General features: G+C 41.0%; 1 protein-coding gene across 5 annotated transcripts in view; it reads right to left on the bottom strand.

The window, feature by feature from the left end:
• TPRG1 (tumor protein p63 regulated 1) overlaps positions 1–17,542 on the bottom strand; it is a 164,634-nt gene extending 147,092 nt beyond the window's left edge. For all 5 annotated transcript variants that reach the window (XM_004003046.6, XM_042233258.2, XM_042233267.2 and 2 more), the window contains exon 1: positions 17,364–17,542. The gene's annotated coding sequence lies outside the window, so the exon portion shown is untranslated. The remainder of the gene's footprint in view (positions 1–17,363) is intronic.
• Positions 17,543–21,170: the final 3,628 nt, after the last annotated feature.

A 21,170-nucleotide genomic window follows, 5' to 3' on the forward strand; every position in this document is an offset into this window, starting at 1 on the left:
TGTACCAATTGAACAAACGGATCCATAATAAATATCCATACTCCATGGAGTATGCATGGCAGAGAATGGAAAGGAGATTCATCCTAGAGAGTCTCTCCTCAGATGCGATGGCACCAGACCTAACAAGGGATGATTTGAAACCCTTTCTTCTAAACCAAGCTCCAAACTCACCAGTTCCTTCAAGCAACTTAGAAATGCAATTTGTCCTATGCTGTCCAGGTACCACGATCTTTTTTTATCAGCCAGTTCTTTAATCATTGCTTGTAACTTGTCTCCATGAGCAGATCGTGAGCTCCATGAGTGAAGGAACTAAGCCCATCTCTGTCCCCTTGGATTCCCACAGAACACTAGACCTATGTTTGGCACAGTGATCTCAGGCATGGAGGGTGTCACAGAAGATGTTGGCACCATGAGAAACACAGAACAAGGAGAAACTCACTTCACCTGAAAACACCCTGTGAGGTAAGTGACAAGTGTGAAACCTTCTCCTAAGGGCTGGAAGGAGGGAATAGAGGAGAGCCTATCTGAAAATCAAAGGGCAACATTCCTCCAGGAGCAGACATTTGAAAGGGGTAGAAAAAGACCAGAAAGGAGAGCCTCTAGCATCACAAAAACAAGACTGCTCCCTTCTCATCTTGTGGGCCACCAGGACTGAAGAACAATGTGCATTTTCAAAGTGAAGTATACGTCGAGTTCCTAAAACGTTGAATGTTAAACAAGACACCTCATTAGACAATAATAAGGGATGTAAAAAAGTGTTAGAGAAATACTCTAAGGCGACTTTGACCCATTTCCAGTCCTCCCAGGTGAGAGTGTAAACACCTGAAATTCAGTCTGTTCTACAAAAAAGATCTACATAGGTCCAGAGAGTTCCACCAGGGAGAGAGAAAAGATAAGAGAACTAGAACAAAGGAGTATCTCTCAAGAAAATAATGAGGGCTAAGGAACAAGTATGGAGCAATGAAAGCAGTTCTGTCTCAAGAGTGACATTCAGATTCACTGTAAATGATTTAAGTGGACAGTTCAGAATGCTAAAGAATAAAAACTGTTCGTTCTTTAGCATTATAGTATAGACAGTGTGTATATACACACACACTCTCTCTCTATAGTCTCTATGGGCTTCCCCAGTGGTTCTGCAGTAAAGAATCCACCTGCAATGTAGGAGACACAGGAGACCCAGGTTCAGTCCCTGGGTTGGGAAGATCCCCTGGAGAAGGAAATCCCCTGGAGCAATCCACTCTAGTATTCTTACCTGAGAAATCTGATGGACAGAGGAGCCTGGCAGGTTACAGTCCATGGGGTCACGAAGAGTTGGACACGGCTAAGCACACGTGCATACACTCTATATATGCTCTGTATACATAATATATATATATACTCACTATAAGTGAAGTGAAGTCGCTCAGTCGTGTCTGACTCTTTGCGACCCGTGGACTGTAGCCCACCAAGCTCCTCCATCCGTGGGATTCTCCAGGCAAGAATACTGGAGTGGGTTGCCATTTCCTTCTCCAGGGGATCTATACTCACTATAGCATATTATATATATAGGTTTTATTCTATTCTATTTTATTCTATTATCTTGCTAAAGGTAATTAGATAATAGACACAGATGAAGAACAGTAACAACCATCAAAAAAAGCCCTTTTCTTTTTTCTGTATTTCAGCAAGAAAACGAAACAAAAAATATGTGCCTAAAAAACAGAATTATATTCACATATAAGTGCATTATATTAGAAAGTGAGGATAAATGTATATTTCTGTGTGACCTGCTACTATTACCATTAAAGCAATAAGCCAGAATAAGTAACAAATGCACTGAGAAAATTAAAATACTACCTTGATAATCAGATTTCCTTGGTCCTATGAATGTGTTTCTCAAGGCTGACTTACTGGTTAGAGATAATGTTTGGTTTTGACCAGCCTTTCTATAAAAGTATGGCTTTACTCAGAGTGATCAAGAGAGGAGTAGAGTATGGACCAGGGAAACCATGATTAAGTGTGGTCAGTAACGACATCTTCATATACAAGTGTATACATATGTAGGAATACTTTATTACAACCTCTTTATCTGTGAAAATGTGCACGAGGAGACCTGCCTGACTTACTAGCTGAGATATTTTTGTAAAGATCAAATTTTTAAAAAAGTTGTGAAAGTGTTTTGTAAATGATGGAGTGCCTTGATCTTCAATCTTCTGAAGAGCAATTAGTATATTATCATAGAAAGAGGAGGCAAGAAAATAATACTTAAGCAGTGTGGTTGGCAGTCTCTGAAAGATGCCAAAGGGAAAGTAACATTGTCCAAAGGTTTTAGGGAAGGTTAAAAAGCCTCTTGATGACAGTGAAAGAGGAGAGTGAAAAAGTTGGCTTAAAGCTCAACATTCAGAAAACGAAGATCATGGATTCTGGTCCCATGACTTCATGGGAAATAGATTGGGAAACAGTGGAAACAGTGTCAGATTTTATTTTGGGGGGCTCCAAAATCCCTGCAGATGGTGATTGCAGCCATGAAATTAAAAGACGCTTACTCCCTGGAAGAAAAGTTATGACCAACCTAGATAGCATATTCAAAAGCAGAGATATTACTTTGCCGACTAAGGTCCATCTAGTCAAGGCTATGGTTTTTCCTGTGGTCATGTATGGATGTGAGAGTTGGACTGTGAAGAAGGCTGAGTGCTGAAGAATTGATGCTTTTGAACTGTGGTGTTGGAGAAGACTCTTGAGAGTCCCTTGGACTGCAAGGAGATCCAACCAGTCCATTCTGAAGGAGATCAGCCCTGGGATTTCTTTGGAGGAAATGATGCTAAAGCTGAAACTCCAGTACTTTGGCCACCTCATGCGAAGAGTTGACTCATTGGAAAAGACTCTGATGCTGGGAGGGATTGGGGGCAGGAGGAGAAGGGGGTGACAGAGGATGAGATGGCTGGATGGCATCACTGACTCGATGGACATGAGTCTGAGTGAACTCCGGAAGTTGGTGATGGACAGGGAGGCCTGGCGTGCTGCGATTCATGGGGTCGCAAAGAGTCAGACATGACTGAGCGACTGAACTGAACTGAACTGAACTGAAGTCTATATTGACAACGTTGAAACCATTGGCAAGATGTGGGGTGATGGTGAGCAGATGAGGGATGTTCCAAACTATCCCAAAAGGCCATCTTCCCACTCAACCTTGGGGACCAGATTGAAACCAAAGCCCACAGGGCCAGAATTTGATGTTACCCAAGTTACTTGTACACACACTTCCTTATGTCAGTTCCTGCCCTAGAGTGTTCCTTTAGAGTGTAAAAGCAGTGAAAAAACATCTGTGGCTAATAGAGGTCCTATTTTAATGGAGAAATTCAACTCAATGGATACATTTGACCACCTCTTTGAACTTCTTTGTTGAGATAAGTGTCACCAAAATAGATTAGTTCAGAGTATTACTGTTAGGCAGTATCTCTGCATCTGAGAACTTCAACTATGACACTGAATGGTATTTAAAGAGATCACTGAAAAGTTTGACACATCACCAAAATATATTCCCTGTTATCCACAAGGGAAGTTCCATTTTTCTTTATGAGCTGGGACCAGTCTATAATATGCAATACATTCTGAGTGTATGTTATCCATTACTTCTTCTCTTGCATCTCACCAAAAATATTAACACGTAATGCCAGATTCCAAACCCCATTAATGTTTGACTGTAAAACTCAGTGATTCTCCTACCAACCCCCAGCCAGTGGATAAACTTGCTAGAAAATACTACAAAGAGGGCTTTCTTGTTGAGAGTGACTGAGAGTAGAATCTCGAATTTAGGAGTGACCTTGTGTAGCTCAACATCACATCCAAGAAGCATCTCTAAGCTGGTTGCTTTGATTCTCGATTAATGTTGCTTATCTGTAGACTTAGATCTCATGACTGAGGAAGTGGAATAAGTCGGTACATCATTAGAAACTGCACTGGTATACTTTAACATATGAAATAAAGAGATCATTTAAAATAAGTGATATAGCTAGCTATCTTTTTAACTCATCATTTTCCTGTAGCAACTCTAAGTACATTCTTTATGCTAATACCCTTTTTAAAATAGTGACACTATTTTATTTATAATTTATTTTTAATCACTAAACTACCTAATTGTAGTTAGATAAAATATTTTGTAACTGTTATAATTCACACTGTACAAATACAATAGAAGATACACAGTACATTTTTTAAAGTTATAAAATAAATAGGACATACCATGATTTTAGTTTTTATCAAAATAAAATATGGTTATATGTAACTAATACAAATGTATTCAAGAATATCCACACAAAAATGTTTCCAAAGGTTTTCTCTGGGTAATTTGGATTATATAGGTGTTTTTTATTTCTTTTTTACTTAATTATATTTTCTAATTTTCTACAATGAAAATGTTATAAAGAAGATGAAATAAGAAAAAAAATATTGATACTAATCAGAACATTTGAAAACACAAAGATTTTTTAAGTACTCACATTTTCATCACAAATTACCTGTTCTCCAGTATAAGAAAAAACTAAATTGTTTCATAGAGTAAATACATCAAAATTCAGCCCTTAGAAATTTTCCAGAAATTAAAGTCAAAAGACTAAAATTCATACCCAGATATTTCCCTGTACATGGATAGTTGCATTTTGGGGCAATGATTTTCACCTGCCTACTAATATACCAAAGCTACATTCAGGAAATAAAATCAAAGAAGAGAGATGGAGAAAGATAATGTATCTTGGGCAAATTTTATCACAAGAAGTTATGAAACTGCTATATGAGCCAAAAAGTTAAAAACTCTTTATGTAAATTATGTAATGAAACAAGGTGGGAGAAATATTTGTCTTAGAGAGATAAGTCCAATGCACCTCCAGTGAACAGATCTTCTGAAAACAAAGCCCTTAGTTACAGAGGGACTGGACAGAATAATTTGGCAGAAGTTCTAGTTTTCCCAGCAAAGGGTCATAGCAACTGACATGGAGTTGGAGAGGGAAGGGATGGCAGTGACCCTGTTTCAGAGCGACCTGGGAGGGCAGTCATTGAGAGGCTGTGGAGGGGAGCCATTCCACAACACCCTAACCTTGACCTAGGCTAGCTTCAAAAACTGGTCTGAAACAAACTAGAGTAAAACAATTTTCCCTTTTCCTCCTGTGTTATGCCAGAAGAATTAGAATCATAAAGCAGCCCATCTTTCTTTGAAAAAATGTCAAGAGCAAATGCCCAGCCAAGGGAGTCCATATCCCAAAATGGAGCCCTAACTTCCCTTCAAGCCTGCTAATCTTTCCATGACTCCTCTGACATGGGTGCTTCTTGAAATGCATTCTCTCTCTTAATAGAGATGACACTACTTATGTTGACCAGATGTGTTTTTGTTTTTTTCTTTCTTTTTCTTTCATGCCTTTTCCTCAATTTTTGCAAAACTTTGATTATTGTTTGTTTTCCATTAAGCTTCAATCCTGTTTGGGAGTTCAGCCAATCAGTAGGAGCAGCTAAGCCCCACAATTTAATTTCTTCCATTGGAACCTCAGAAGTGTCTTTACTTTTGATTTAAACAACTTTGTGGGTGATCTGTCAAGATCACTCACCTACAATTCAAAGACGTAATAATGTTTGGAGAATTAATTAAGTCATCCTTTCCACAAGATAATGGATAAGGAAGAGGAAGGACATAAATTGATTCATTTCATGTAATCAGTTCCTGTATTAGGAAGTAGGCTGGCACAGTAAAGAAAGCTTTGGAGTCAGACAGATCTGGGCTTCAATCCAGACTCCACAACTTACCAGCTGCCTAAGGTTGGGTATCAATTTAAAAATCTTGAGCTTCAGTTTTCTCAAACGTGAAATGGATCCAATATTTAACTTGTAGGATGATATAAAAATTAGATGAGCTAATGGATCTAAAGATTTGGCAAAGTACATAAAATATAGTAGGTTTAAAAACATAGTTTTAAATGTTTGAGGAAAAGGAAGGCCAGAAGGAGTCTAACAATCAACTGAATCTATTTTAGAGCAACTTGAAAAATTGGAAGAAATCTACATGATAATCATGATGGTGGAAAATGCCTTAACGTAATAGGAGTTAGGAACCTGGATTTAGATGCAAGTCATGTCTTCTCTCTGGGCATTGTTTTTTCACCTATGCTAGGAGAGTACTGGGCTTCCCTGGTGGCTCAGATGGTAAAATGTCTGTCTGCAATGCGGGAGACCCGGGTTCGATCCCTGGGTTGGGAAGATCCCCTGGAGAAGGAAATGGCAATCCACTCCGGGACTAGTGCCTGGAAAATCCCATGGACAGAGTAGCCTGGTAGCCTACAGCCCATGGGGTCGCAAAGAGTTGGACATGACTGAGCAACTTCACTTTCACTTTCAGGATAGTACTGAAGCACTTGGCTCCCATGATTCCTTCCAGTTGTGCTAGTCTAGAACTCCACATGGACCTGATGGGAAGCCTCCATTCTAAGTCAGGGTGAAGAGCTAGGAGGTTATCTACAAAGCATCTGCAAATATAAAAAATAATTAGGCTAGAATATATTTAATTTTATCTCATTTATCCCACTAGAAATCAAAACTTTCAAATCCTTTGTTGCATGTTTAAAGAAAAGCGCATCTTTACGAGCATCCTAGATAAGAAATCAATAAGAACAAAACCAAGTTATTAGCTTATTTCTGCTTTTTGTACTTAACAGGCAAGGAACACTGAATGATAGGAACCTCTTGCTTGGTTTCATTAGCCATTTCCTCTTAAGCAATGAGACTGGCACTTCAGAGAGGACTGACCTTCCTAGGTTGGGGCATCATCCAGCTACACCTGGTCCACCCAGAGTAAACCTTTCCCTCCCACCCAACAAATCACCAAACTGTGAGCAATATTCTCATCTCTGAAATAACCCAGTCACAGCTTCCTAGATCCTTGCATATCATAAAGCCTTCCACTCAGAATTTATCTCATCTAGAACAAAGGATTTTATCTTTGTCAATTAACTATATGACCACACTTCAAAAAGAATAAAACTAGATCTTCTTGCATGGCGTTTCAAACCTAGAAGAGATTATGATTTAAGCATCAATCCTAAATTAGAGATATTTATTCTATCACACTATGTGCACACATTCAGGGTGGAATATTAGGCAACCCTTACAGATCACATGTTAAGATATTAAATGACAGACAAAAATTCATAGAATAACACAAAGTGAAAAGTAGGGCCCTAAGTTGCACATACCCTATGGTTTTATTTTCAAACCAAAATTTTTTATAAATATGGAAAGAAAAATATTAGAAATTAACATATTTAAGTGTTAAAGGCAGTTTATCTTTAAGAGGGGGTGGTTGTAAATGACATCATAGAGTAGGGATTCTCCAGGCAAGAGTACTAGAGTAGGTTGCCTTGTCCTCCTCCAAGGGATCTTCCCATTTCAGGGATTGAACCCGTGACTCATATGTCTCCTGCAATGGCAGGTGGGTTCTTTACCATTAGTGCCGCCTGGGAGGCCCTAGACAAATACTAATTGACATGAAAAGATATATTATTATAAAGCAGAAAGTTCAGTTCAGTTCAGTCGCTCAGTCATGTCCGACTCTTTGCGACCCCATAAATTACAGCACACCAGGCCTCCCTGTCCATCACCAACTCCCGGAGTTCACTCAGATTCACGTCCATCGAGTCTGTGATGCTATCCAGCCATCTCATCCTCTGTCGTCCCCTTCTCCTCCTGCCCCCAGTCCCTCCCAGCATCAGAGTCTTTTCCAATGAGTCAACTCTTCGCATGAGGTGGCCAAAGTACTGGAGTTTCAGCTTTAGCAACATTCCTTCCAAAGAAATCCCAGGGCTGATCTCTTTCAGAATGGACTGGTTGGATCTCCTTGCAGTCCAAGGGACTCTCAAGAGTCTTCTCCAACACCACAGTTCAAAAGCATCAATTCTTCGGTGCTCAGCCTTCTTCACAGTTCAACTCTCACATCCATACATGACCACAGGAAAAACCATAGCCTTGACTAGATGGATCTTAGCCGGCAGAGTAATATCTCTGCTTTTGAATATGCTATCTAGGTTGGTCATAACATTTCTTCCAAGGAGTAAGCATCTTTTAATTTCATGGCTGCAATCACCATCTGCAGTGATTTTGGAGCCCCCCAAAATAAAGTCTGACACTGTTTCCACTGTCTCCCCATCTATTTCCCATGAAGTGATGGGACCAGATGCCATGATCTTCATTTCCTGAACATTGAGCTTTAAGCCAACTTTTTCACTCTCCTCTCTCACTTTCATCAAGAGGCTTTTCAGTTTCTCTTCACTTTCTGCCGTAAGTGTGGTGTCATCTGCATATCTGAGGTTATTGATATTTCTCCTGGCAATCTTGAATCCAGCTTGTGCTTCTTCCAACCCAGGATTTCTCATGATGTACTCTGCATAGAAGTTAAATAAGCAGGGTGACAATATACAGCCTTGACACACTCCTTTTTCTTTTTGGAACTAGTCTGTTGTTCCACGTCCAGTTATAACTGTTGCTTCCTGACCTGCATACAGATTTCTCAAGAGGTGGGTCAGGTGGTCTGGTATTCCCATCTCTTTCAGAATTTTCCACAGTTTATTGTGATCCACCCATTCAAAGGCTTTGGCATAGGTAATAAAGCAGAAATAAATGTTTTTCTGGAACTCTCTTGCTTTTTCCATGATCCAGCGGGTGTTGGCAATTTGATCTCTGGTTCCTCTGCCTTTTCTAAAACCAGCTTGAACATCAGGAAGTTTACGGTTCACATATTGCTGAAGTCTGGCTTGGAGAATTTTGAGCATTACTTTGCTAGCGTGTGAGATGAGTGTCATTGTGCGGTAGTTTGAGCATTCTTTGGCACTCCCTTTCTTTGGGATTGGAATGAAAACTGACCTTCTCCAGTCCTGTGGCCACTGCTGAGTTTTCCAAATTTGGTGGCATATCGAGTGCAGCACTTTCACAGCATCATCTTTCAGGATTTGAAATAGCTTGACTGGAATGCCATCACCTCCACTAGCTTTGTTTGTAGTGATGCTTTCTAAGGCCCACTTGACTTCACATTCCAGGATGTCTGGCTCTAGGTGAGTGATCACACCATCGTGATTATCCATAAAGATCTTTTTTGTACAGTTCTTCTGTGTATTCTTGCCACCTCTTCTTAATATCTTCTGCTTCTGTTAGGTCCATACCATTTCTATTCTTTATTGAGCCCATCTTTGCATGAAATGTTCCCTTGGTATCTCTAATTTTCTAGAAGAGATCTCTAGTCTTTCCCATTCTGTTGTTTTCCTCTATTTCTTTGCATTGATCACTGAAGAAGGCTTTCTTATCTCTTCTTGCTATTCTTTGGAACTCTGCATTCAGATGCTTATATCTTTCCTTTTCTCCTTTGCTTTTTACTTCTCTTCTTTTCACAGCTATTTGTAAGGCCTCCCCAGACAGCCATTTTGCTTTTTTGCATTTCTTTTCCATGGGGATGGTCTTGATCCCTGTCTCTTGTACTATGTCATGAACCTCATTCCATAGTTCATCAGGCACTCTATCTATCAGATCTAGGCCCTTAAATCTATTTCTCACTTCCACTGCTTATAAAATGATATTAAAAATCCCCCACACATGCATTGGAAGCACATGTACCAAATGTTATAAATGATTAGCTCTGCATGACTAGCTTATGGATGAGTTTTACTTTCATTTTTGTATCTTTCTAAATTTTCCAAAATTTTTGGCGCTGAGCATACATTATACTTACGATTGAGGGAAAACACTTTTTCAAGGAAATCTACCAAGTGAATATAAATCAAAGTCCTAGGGTTATGGGTACAAAAGAAATTGATCAAAATAGAATAAAAAATCAAAGACCCCAAAAAGTGGTGGATAAAGAAGCAATCGTACAGGAAATCTCATTCAAAGGTTTTGTGACAGAAGAGGCTTTGGAAGGCCTCCATCCTAGTCAGAGATTACTATTCCTGTGGGCTATGGAAACATAGTGGGTTTTAAAGTCTATCTAATAATAGTTCAGCCCTACCTCCTTAAAGAAGGTTTCCCTAGCTACCAAAACTCATTTGCAACACAAGGACCTTCTCAGCAAGAAGAAGCACCTCAACATGATGAAGATGAAACGTGCACGGTTAAGGTGAATGCCCTTTCCCTCCCAGGGCACTATAAACTCCTCTCGCTAAGAAACCATCCTCTGGCTGCTTTTTATCTCACCCTCCTGCCAACACTGAGTGTTCTGAACAAAACATGCTTAGCAAACGTGTATGATATACTCGAGATACGGTATGGCAGAAGGACAAGGACAGAGGAGCAAGGGAGACCTGGCGGTAACCAACTGAGTGCTACCAACTGTTGGATATATGGCGTTAAACTAGTATGAGAGGTTGTGGTGACTTGACAATGCAGAAACAATGATAACACAGGCAAAGAACTACTGAACTGACAAATGTTCATTTATCTATGGGGATGGATGTTAATGATTCTTTGGACCCATTTAACTTTTCTTATTGTGTTACAAGCCATACATAAAAGCCAAAGAAAATAAGAAATCTTTCCTTAAACCCACCATGCTGAGAAAATGAAAGTGGATCGTTTTGATGTATATCCTCTAGGACATTTTCTACGTTTTTCTGTAGATAATGTCATTTTTTCTACTTTGAAAACTGAGTTATACTGTAAATATCATTTGAAAAGCTGTCCTTTACACTTTATGCATCAACAATGATGCTGACAGTGACAATGATAGTAACATTTATTAAGCACTGACTGTGTACTGAAACTGGGTTTTAACAGGATTGGCTTATTTCACACTCACCAAAGCCCTGTGGTCCAGGTATTTCAATGATTTTCATTTTACAGATTAGTACACTGAAACTTAGGCTTTTGAGATGGCACTAGTGGTGAAGAAATCACCTGCCAGTGTAGGAGATGAAAGAGATGTGGGTTCAGTCCCTGGGTTGGGAAGATCCCCTGGAGAAGGGCATGGCAACCTACTCCAGTATTCTCACCAGGGAAATCCCATGGACAGAGGAGCCTGGTGGGCTGCAGTCCATAGAGTCCCAAAGAGTCAGACTGAAGTGACTTAGCATGCACGCATGCACACTGAAATTCAGAAAGGTTGAGAAACTTGCTCAAAATTGCACAGTTAGTGATAAGAGCTTTAAGTTGGTCAAATATCTCTCTGATCAAGCCCCTATTTTCCACCGCTGTGCTATACTACTTAGTTCATGAACAATTTTCTACAGCAGCACATTAGTGACTGTAGAGCATTCCATTATACGATCATCCATATTTAACTCATCCCTTACTAGTCACTAACTACTTCACTGTTGTAGTGACTATGCATTGAAGATCCTTACAGGTACAATTTTTCATAATCCTTAATTTTTTCCTCTGTTTAAATCCCTAGAAATGAGAACTCTGAGTCAGAGAATTTGTAGATTTAAGGTTCTTGATATATATGGCAAAATTACCCCTCCCAGAAATGTAGTAGCTATTTAAGTCTTAGCAGGCCATGAAGCCTATTTACATATGGAATCTCTTAAAAAAAAAATTCATAGATACAGAGAACAAATTGGTGACCACATGACTACATGTGGAGGGTGAGGGGTGGGCTAGATGGATAAAAGGAGTCCAAAAGTACAAAAGGTATAGACTTCCAGTTACAACATAAATAAGTCTTGAGGATGTAATGTATATTATGATGACTATGGTTAATAATACTGTATAGCATATCTGAAAGTTTTTGAGAGTAGATCTTAAAAGTTTTCATCACAAGAAAAAAATTCATAAGTATGTGGGTGAAGAATAATAACCAGACTTATTGTGGTGATCAATTCCCAATATATACAAGTATTAAATCATTATATTATGTACCTGAAACCAATATAATATTAGATGCCAATTTTATCTCAATATTTCAAAAATTACAAAATTTTTTTAATGATATAGAGTCCATTTTTCTGCAGATCAGGAGAGGACTTGTAATTTAAAGTTTAATACTTGGCAATAAATAGTTTTAATAGTTCAATATTTGTCTTAATTTGCAATATTTTTTTTAGTTGTGAGATTGACAGCTTGGAGGTGTGTATTCTAGACATTTTTATTAGTTTCATCGTCTTTGTCTTATTGATTGTCAAGAATTCTTCATTTGTTAAATATATTAACAATCAAAGGAATGTTTATGGCATCAACAGCTGTTAATGATTGTACTTGCACTCCTGAGGCTTATAGGCATGAGTAATGATGATGTTAAATTTTCAACATGGACATATCCATTATACAGGTTTATGTATTCCTAACTGTAGAGCAAAATGAACTGTACCAGCTAGTTTCCAAGTTATAGATCTGAATTGCCTCATTCATGCACTAATTTTGTTTACTGCTGCTAAGTCGCTTCAGTCGTGTCCAACTCTGCGTGACCCCATAGACGGCAGCCCACCAGGCTCCCACCTCCTTGGGATTCTCCAGGCAAGAACACTGGAGTGGGATGCCATTTCCTTCTCCAATGCATCAAAGTGAAAAGTGAAAGTGAAGTCGCTTATTCGTGTCTGACTCTTCATGACCCCATAGACTACAGCCTACCAGGCTCCTCCATCCTTGGGATTTTCCAGGCAAGAATACTGGAGTGGGGTGTCATCACCTTCTCCGAATTTTGTTTACAGGAAGATCTTAACTTGGATACTCTACTTTTTTTCCTTATACAACTTAGATTAACCTTCAGTATGAAACTCTACATGGCACAAATTGTTTCATTTAATAAATTAATAAATTAATTTATTAATTCAAACACATTTTGGGGGGAACTTCTCTGTGCCGATAACTGTGCTAAGGGAAAGAGAGAGAGGTGGAAAGTAGAAGAAAACCTACAAATATAATGTCTTTCTGTTTTGAAGAGCAAATATAGGTGTAAGAACCAGATCTGCAAATAGATAATTATAAGATGGCCAGATAAAGCCTAGATAGTAATCTGTAAAAAGTGTAGTAAGAGCGTTCTAGGGGCATCACAGTGTCACACTGAGCTGTCTGGATACATGCAATTTGGACAAAATAAAGCAGACACCAAGGACCCAGTGTGACCTGCTGCTGAAGGATAAGTGCGATCTTTTACTCCATGAGTTTCCTTCTGGTGCCATCACGGATGGGACAGAACATCTGCCACCAGGTAGGAGGGTGGCTCCGGGAGAGGGGGAAAATGGTCCCCCTTTACTTTGTGTAAAGTTTTTATTCTGGGCATTGAGGACAAACTGAAATTATAATCAAATAATCATAGTTTAGATATGTTGTTGTTCAGTAGCCAAGTCGTGTCTGACTCTTCACAGCACCATGGACTGCAGCATGGACCAGTCCTTACTGTCCTCCACCATTTCTAAGAGTTTGCCCAAGTTCATGTCCATTGCACTAATGATGCCATCCAACCATCTCATCCTCTGTTGCCTCTTCTCGTTCTGCCTTCAATCTTTTCCAGCATCAAGGTCTTTTCCAATGTTTCAGCTGTTCTCTCCATGTGGCAAAACATCGGAACTTCAGCTTCGGCATCAGGTACACAAAAATGAGATTAGGTGGCCATTGAGAATCTGGCCTCAGACACACCGCTGCACCACTGAGAAACTGAACTTTCTTTACCCAAGGACCCCACCAGCTGTATTCAGAACAATAGCCAACACTGCAACTTTAGGTACTCAAGGCCCCACTTTGTAATTATTAACCATTTCAGGCCCCAACCAATCCTTGCTTAACAAGCATTCTCCTTTCTCATCAGCTGCAATTGTAATTCTTGACAAACAACTTATGTAACTAACCGCGGCCTTGCAGTTTTTGCCTTTATAAGCTTCCTCCATTTTGCAATCCAGCAGAAAACAGTTCAGGTGCTTTTGAATCTTTGTCTCCCAGGTTGCAGTTTTAACAAACCCCAAATAAATGTCTGTTTATTTCTAGCAAGTCTCTGTTACTGAAATTTTTGTTAGTAACATGCATTGTTCAGGGCTATGTCAAAATAACATGTGTTTCACTGTATCCCTGAATATAGAGTAGCAATATCCTGACCCAGAAATGTGTGGCTGGAGCTCCATGTAAGCAAAGAATTTTAACAGTATATCAGCCTCAGCTGGACAGAAAGCAGACAGTATTAAGGATGCATTATGAATGTCAATAAGTAGGCATATATTCACTGCTAGATGAAGAGATTGATGTAAGAATCAGTCCAAGATTACTGGCATAAGAAAGTACATTCCTATCTTCCAGAAAACAGATGGTTCAACCGGAAGCCCTGAGTTGACCGTATTTGGGAGTTTCAAGTTTCCACTGATGCAGATACTGGGTTCTAGTTCCCTCCCAGGGCCCCAGACATCCTGCATTTGGTATAACACACCTGCAGTTTAGGGCACATACCTGAGAAGTGTGAATTCCTGGGATTTAGGAAAGGTCCTTAAACAATAACAAAAATGAAAGTTTCTAGAGCTTGGAGTTCTAAAGCTGCACTTGATCTCCAAAATCAATCGGTTTAGTATGAGGCAGTGGCAGTGAAGAAAAAAGTGAATTCAACCTTTTGGACCCAGGTGTGAGTTTCATCTGGTATTAGTTTGCTGTGTGATTTGGGGCAGATGACTTCAACCCCCTGAAAAAAATGTAAGACAAAAAGTTTACCAGGACTACCTACAGGTGTGTGTGTATGGGTGAGTGTGTTTGTGTTGGTCATTCGTTCGTATCTGGCTCTTTGTGACCCTATGAACTGTAGCCCATCAGGCTCCTCTGTCCATGGAATTCTCCAAGCAAGAATACATGGAGTGAGTTGCCATTCCCTTCTCCAGGGGATCTTCACAACTCAGGGATTAAACCTAGGCCCCCTGCATTGCAGGTGAATTTTTTACTGTCTGAACCACCAAGGGAGTCCCACTTACAGGCGTAGGAGAGAGAAATACAATCTCTACAAAAGTATATTTCTATCATCTTTCTCTCATCATAAGAGGGGCAGGGGAGAAAAGCCTCTTTCTTTCCCTCCTGGGTTGTATCCAATTTCTCTGGCTCTATTTACAAATGGGATTCTTGAAAGAAATTTACCAGCACCAATTCCCTTTCTCTCTTGAATGCAGCTCATCTCTCTGACATCAACTCATCTGCCTCTCAGCAACATATGTACCATCCGACGCCTCTCTTCTCCTTGGATGTCTCCTTCATTTGGATCCCAACACACATCACTGTCTCCTAGTGTTCACCCTCCCCTTCCACTGCTCCTCCTCCATCTCTTCTTGGTTGCCATGGAACCGGAGGGAATAGAGAGTGGTAAGAATGGCAGGAGTGGTCTGCTCCAGAGTGCAGACAATAAAGGGATGATGTGTTGTCTATAGAAAAGGTAACTGAAAAATGTTTTTCATTATTGCCATGTGCTGGCGATTCTAAACAACCTCAGTGAAAAAATCCTTCTCTCTGCTGATGGAAGACCACCTTCACCATGCCCTTTCCCCTTTAGTGCATGCTAACTAGATCCTCCCCACTTCCCTAATCCAAAACTTTATAGCACCTCAAAAGTCAGCCCTTAAACCTCTTCTCTCTTCCGTCTACATTGACTTCTTTGAAGATCTCATTTAATTTTATTGCTGTAAATAGTATGTATCTATTGATGATGACCACTTTTTATCTTCAACTCAGATAGCCTCCCTGAATCCAAGGTTCATATATTTAGTCACTACTCAGCATCTCCAGTGCCCTCCTGGCCAAAATAATCTCCTGATGCTCTTTCAAAAACCTGTTCCTCTCACGGTCTTCTCCATCTCAGATGAAGGCCGCTCCTTCCTACCAGTTGCTCCACAAATTCTTGGAGTCATCCTGGTCTCCTTCCTGTCTCATTACTCCCCCTGCAATCAGTCAAACACAAGGTCTAAACACTTGTCAACACCTCCGCCATACCCGCTTGTCCAAGCTTCCACAGCAATCATCTGGATGATAGGAAAAGGTCAAAGTAAAATTAAAACTTGTCATTGTAAGGAGTCTCACAGGGCGTCTGGGTTTAGTCCCCAAAATGACACTGTTAACACTTCTACTTAGGGCTGCCCAACACAATTCACTACAGGTAGTAACCAGTGTAAGAGTTAAAGCCCCAGAGATCACTGGCCACCCGGCCTTGTGCACACTCTGTCCCCTTTCTGAGCCTCAGTTTCTCTATTTTGTATAAGGTAATTGCTTAAGTGATCTCTTCAAGACCCTTACAGGCAGAAAGATCCTAAGAATATACCGAAGAGTGCTAAAAATTGCATAACATTGCAACCCACTGCATTGTGGTGGGCCCACAGGGATGAATATTAGCACTGTCATAACAAACTCAAACAGACACACACGCACACACACATCCGCAAAAGAAACATTTCCTTCCACAACCAAGAACGATATAACCTTCAGAGCATGAAGAGAAAAATGATAGCCAAAATTAGCATCTTAAAAAAATAAACTACATAATCACTGAAGATGAGATTTTCTTAAAACTGTAGAACAATGAGACATAATGATAGCTGTCATAAGAGAGGAAATTGCAGGAGTCAATTTGAAAGGATTTGGGAGTGTTCCCTCCTCCCATTGAGATTTGGTTTTCCACATACCTCAGTAAGACAGAAAAGCTAAAATATTTCCCTAGGGCCATTGTGATCAGTGCCTCATAACACTGCTGTTGACATTAAGAAAGTGTCATTCAGCCCCAAATGAAAGCCAGAGCACGCATCAGACTCCATATCAGTGTTCAGTTAACAAGGCCCCTTTATGTACAAATTCTCATTCGTCCTCTAAAAATAGTTTGATGAAGCCTAGATATCTCTATGAAATCTCTCTGTCTCTCAGATGAATTCAAAATATCCCTCCCAATCTCCCTGCAAGAAAGGAGCACCTTTTCTTGGCCATTTGACAGCTTAGGAAACACATTCACTTCTCTTGGCTTTTTGAGATAAGGTGTGACCTGCCAGGGCTGAGAGGTGGGGGCCCTGCAGAAGAGGGAGAGAAAAGGAGGCATCAGATCTAATCTTGGCCTAAGTCTGCAGATCAAACTTGAACAAATCGCTTCAATTCACTAAGCCTCAGTTCCTAAGCCACTGAATAGAGAAAATTACTCCTATCCCATGATTCTTACAGTGCAGTTAAGATCAAAATCAATAGAGAGATAAGTGTGTCAGGGGATTTTATAGGCTAAAAAATGCTGGTCTACAAATATCATCAACCCTGGGCAGTAAGGAAAAATGGAACACTTTTTTCATTGGGTCACAGAGAATATGAGTCTAGATGGAAGTACAAGGCAAGGGTGGAGGGGAGCTGAGATACAAGTCGGGGACAAGATAAATCAGTTCATAGAGAGAAGCCCCATCTCTTTGTAGAACCAGTGAAAAGCCATCTGGCCTTACCTGGCTAGACTCCTGCCAGTACTCAAGGATGTGTTCTTCTTGGACGAAGGGGGCAGACCCAGACAGTGGCCAGGGGAGGTGTGGTAGGCTCAGAGGAAGTCAAACAAGAGGGAGTTCTTGTACTCTCGGCCCACTCAAGCTGAAAAAATCTTGCTCACCGACAGGGCTGAAGGTGATGTGATCCACCTTCAACAAAGGGTCAAATGAAAAGACTGAGGATGTTTACAAGGAGGAACTCCACCTGTCAGAGGTGGGGAACTAGGTTTGTGGGAGGGGCCTTTCTTGTTCTACAATGACACACCTCTCTCTTCTGTCCTCTGTCTCAAGAAGTCCTGGATTTTTCTGCCTACTCCCTCTTTGATTCAACTCTCCTGATGGGATGAACAGAAGCAGACTGCCATCCACTCCTCCCCAGCATCTGTGTGCTTCCCCTTCACAGTAAGAAAGCTTAAGCTCGAAGACTATGCTTCTTTGATTAATGTTAATAAATAAACATTATTTGTTAATGGATTGATTTTTTGAATATTTATGATTTTGAGCATCATCATCACTTTCAGCTCAGGAGAGGAGAGGCATGAAGAGCAGTATGTCTATGAGAACAAACACAAACTCTCTAGTCAGAATTCCTGGTAGAGTGCTTGCCACATGACACTTCTCCTTTTAAGTGGATGTCCCTTTTACTAGACTGTGAGTTCCTTGAGAGCAAGGACCACGTCTTATTCTCCTGTAGATTCTCCACAATGCCCAACATGTGGCAAGCGCTTAATAAACACATATGGAATGATCATTTAGTATCTAGTTAGCTAGAGGGGTGGGATGGGGGTGGGAAAGAGGCTCAAGAGGGAGGGTATATATGCTGCTGCTGTTGCTAAGTCACATCAGTTGTGTCTGACTCTGTGCGACCCCATAGATGGCAGCCCACCAGGCTCCCCCATCCCTGGGGCTCTCCAGGCAATAACACTGGAGTGGGTTGCCATTTCCTTCTCCAATGCATGAAAGTGAAAAGGGAAAGTGAAGTTTCTCAGTTGTGTCCAACTCTTCATGACCCCATATATACTTATGGCTGAATCATGCTGTTGTACAGAAGAAACCAAAACAACATTGTAAAGCAATTATCCTCCAATTAAAAATAAATATATAAATAAGGCCTAATGATAGGCAATGGGCTTCCCTGGTGGCTCAGATAGTAGAGAATCTGCCTGCAATGCAGGAGATCCAGGTTCAATCCCTGGGTCAGGAATATCCCCCTGGGAAGGGAATGGCAACCCACTCCAGTATTCTTGCCTGGGAAATCCTATGGACAGAGGAGCCCAGCAGGCTACAGTCCATGGGATCCCAAAGAGTTGGACACAACTGAGTAACTAACACTCAGTGATAGTAAAGAGAGGATCAACGTATAGATTTTCTTTCAGTTTTCATTTGATTTATGAAAATACTTAGCTGATGCTGCTTTCATTTGATTCAGTAAATGAAAACATTTCTATTCAAAACAAATGTGCATGCATGGTAAGTCACTTCAGTCATTTCTAATTCTTTGCAACCTCATGCACTATGGTCCACTGGACTCCTCTGTCCATGGGATTCTCCAGGCAAGAATACTGGAGTGGGTTGTCATACCCTCCTCCAGGGGATCTTCCTGACTCAGGGATCCAGTCCATGTCACTCAGGTCTCCTGCACTGGCAATTGGGTTCTTTACCACTAGCCCCACCTGGGAAGCCCAAACAAACATTTGTCTTATAGAAAAAAGTTAGTATCTATTTAATGAATCCTGTTCTGCCATTTAATGGCTTTGCAACCTGTGGAAAGCCATATGTTAACTATTCTAAGCTGATATTTCTGTAAATCGGGGATATCATTCCTCTTTCCAAGATGCAGATGCAATTTGCAAGGCAGCCTATCAAAATGAATATAGGATAAGACTTAACATGGCAACACTTGCTAGAAAATGTAACTGAACATTAATGAATTTTTCTGAGGGATTCCTTGGTAGCTTGGTCTTCCCTGGTGACACAGATGGTAAAGAATCAGCCTGCAATGCAGGAGACCTGGGTTCGATCCCTGGGTTGGGAAAATCCCCTGGAGGAAGAAATGGCAATCGACTCCAGTATTCTGGCCTGGAGAATTCCATGGACAGGGAACCTGCTGGGCTACAGTTTATGGGGTCACAGAGTTGGACATGACTCAGTGACTTTCACTTCACTGGTAGCTCAGTTGGTAAAGAATCTGCTTGCAATGCAGGAGAGCCAGGTTTGACTGGAGAAAGAAATGGCAATCCACTCCAGTATTCTTGCCTGGGAAATCCCATGGACTGAGGAGCCTGGCGAGCTACAGTCCATGGGGTTGCAAGAGTCAGACACAATGATCTTGAAACCCAAATAAGAGTTTACTACTTAGAGAGTCAGTGTAAAGTAAAATATGAGCTATGAAGAGAATCATAGGTCCACATGATTTTTTACAAGTCTCCACAATGTCTGTGGCTTCCCAGGTGGTTCAGTGATAAGGAATCCACCTGCCAGGGCAGGAGACACAGGAGACGTGGGTTCGATCCCTGGGTTGGGAAGATCCTGTGGAGGAGGAAATGGCAACTCACTCCAATATTCTTGCCTGGAGAATCCCACAGAGAGAGGAGCCTGATGGACTACAATCCATGAGGTCGCAAAGAGTCGGACACAACTGAGCAACTAAGCACCACACATACAATGCCTGTGATGTAATCAGTTTATGCTTTCATTCAGCAAGTAGTTAACTGAGCAAGGACATTGACCATTATCAGTTCTCAGAGCAGACAAGGATAGGAGAATGAACTAGACATAGTCTCTGGCATAAGGAGCTCAGGAAGATGAAATATATAGACAATGATGAGCACCTGAGATGAGAACAAGAGCTGTGGGAAGCCACAGGAAAAAGCAGTCTCCGGACGCTTCATAGAGGAAGAGGCAGCCTTAGCTCTAGGGGTTGTAAAGAAGAGCTGGAATTTCAGTAAGTGCTGATGGTAGAGCAGGATATAAATGTTAACTGTGAGATGGACTTAGCCACCATTCCCTGACCTCACTGATTTATGTCCTCCTTAATATAGACTCCAGGATGAAAAGCGTTTCACATAACTGGTATGTAGGTCACACCACTTACACGCCACAAAACTACAGGGCAATTAGAAGTAATTGCGAGACAAATACTGTTCCCACTTGGCTCCACGCGTCTTTATGATGGCTCAGGATGGGGGCAAAAATAGAGAAGGAGCATAAAGATGCTGAATCCCAGCCTGATCATTTAAGAGTGGGACCAACCGGTGCATTGCTATTGAAGTTACTGCTGTATCGAGTTAGTTTAAAGGGCAAGAGACTATGAAAAAACACCGCAGGTCCATGTGGCAGCTATCTAATGATCACTGGGCTTCCAGGGGCTTCCGAACCCTCCTCCCAGCTCCTGCTACACTCCTGTCACAACCGACCCAGCAGGAACTGAGCAGGAAGCGATCCATCCAGAAAAGAACATGAGCAGAAGAAAGAACATCACAGAAAACACAGGCTCTGGTTCCTCATCTGCCACTTGTGGGGATCATCTGCAAGTAGCTTAGTCTTCCCCAAGCCTTGGTTTACTCTTCTGTGCAATGGGAGTTATAATGCAGATCCTACTCCCATCCCTGGGCGAAATTCTGGAGGTGATGCCAGCCCTGTAAATGCCAACATTTAGGCGTGAATGGGCAGTGCTATTATGATGGGACATATGATGACACAGGGGATTTGCCTCGTGTCTACTGTTACCAGTTATACATCACAAGCTATGTACAGATCTCCCGGTGGATG

This window comes from Ovis aries, chromosome 1 (assembly GCF_016772045.2).
Source record: "Ovis aries strain OAR_USU_Benz2616 breed Rambouillet chromosome 1, ARS-UI_Ramb_v3.0, whole genome shotgun sequence".
NCBI lineage: Eukaryota > Metazoa > Chordata > Mammalia > Artiodactyla > Bovidae > Ovis > Ovis aries.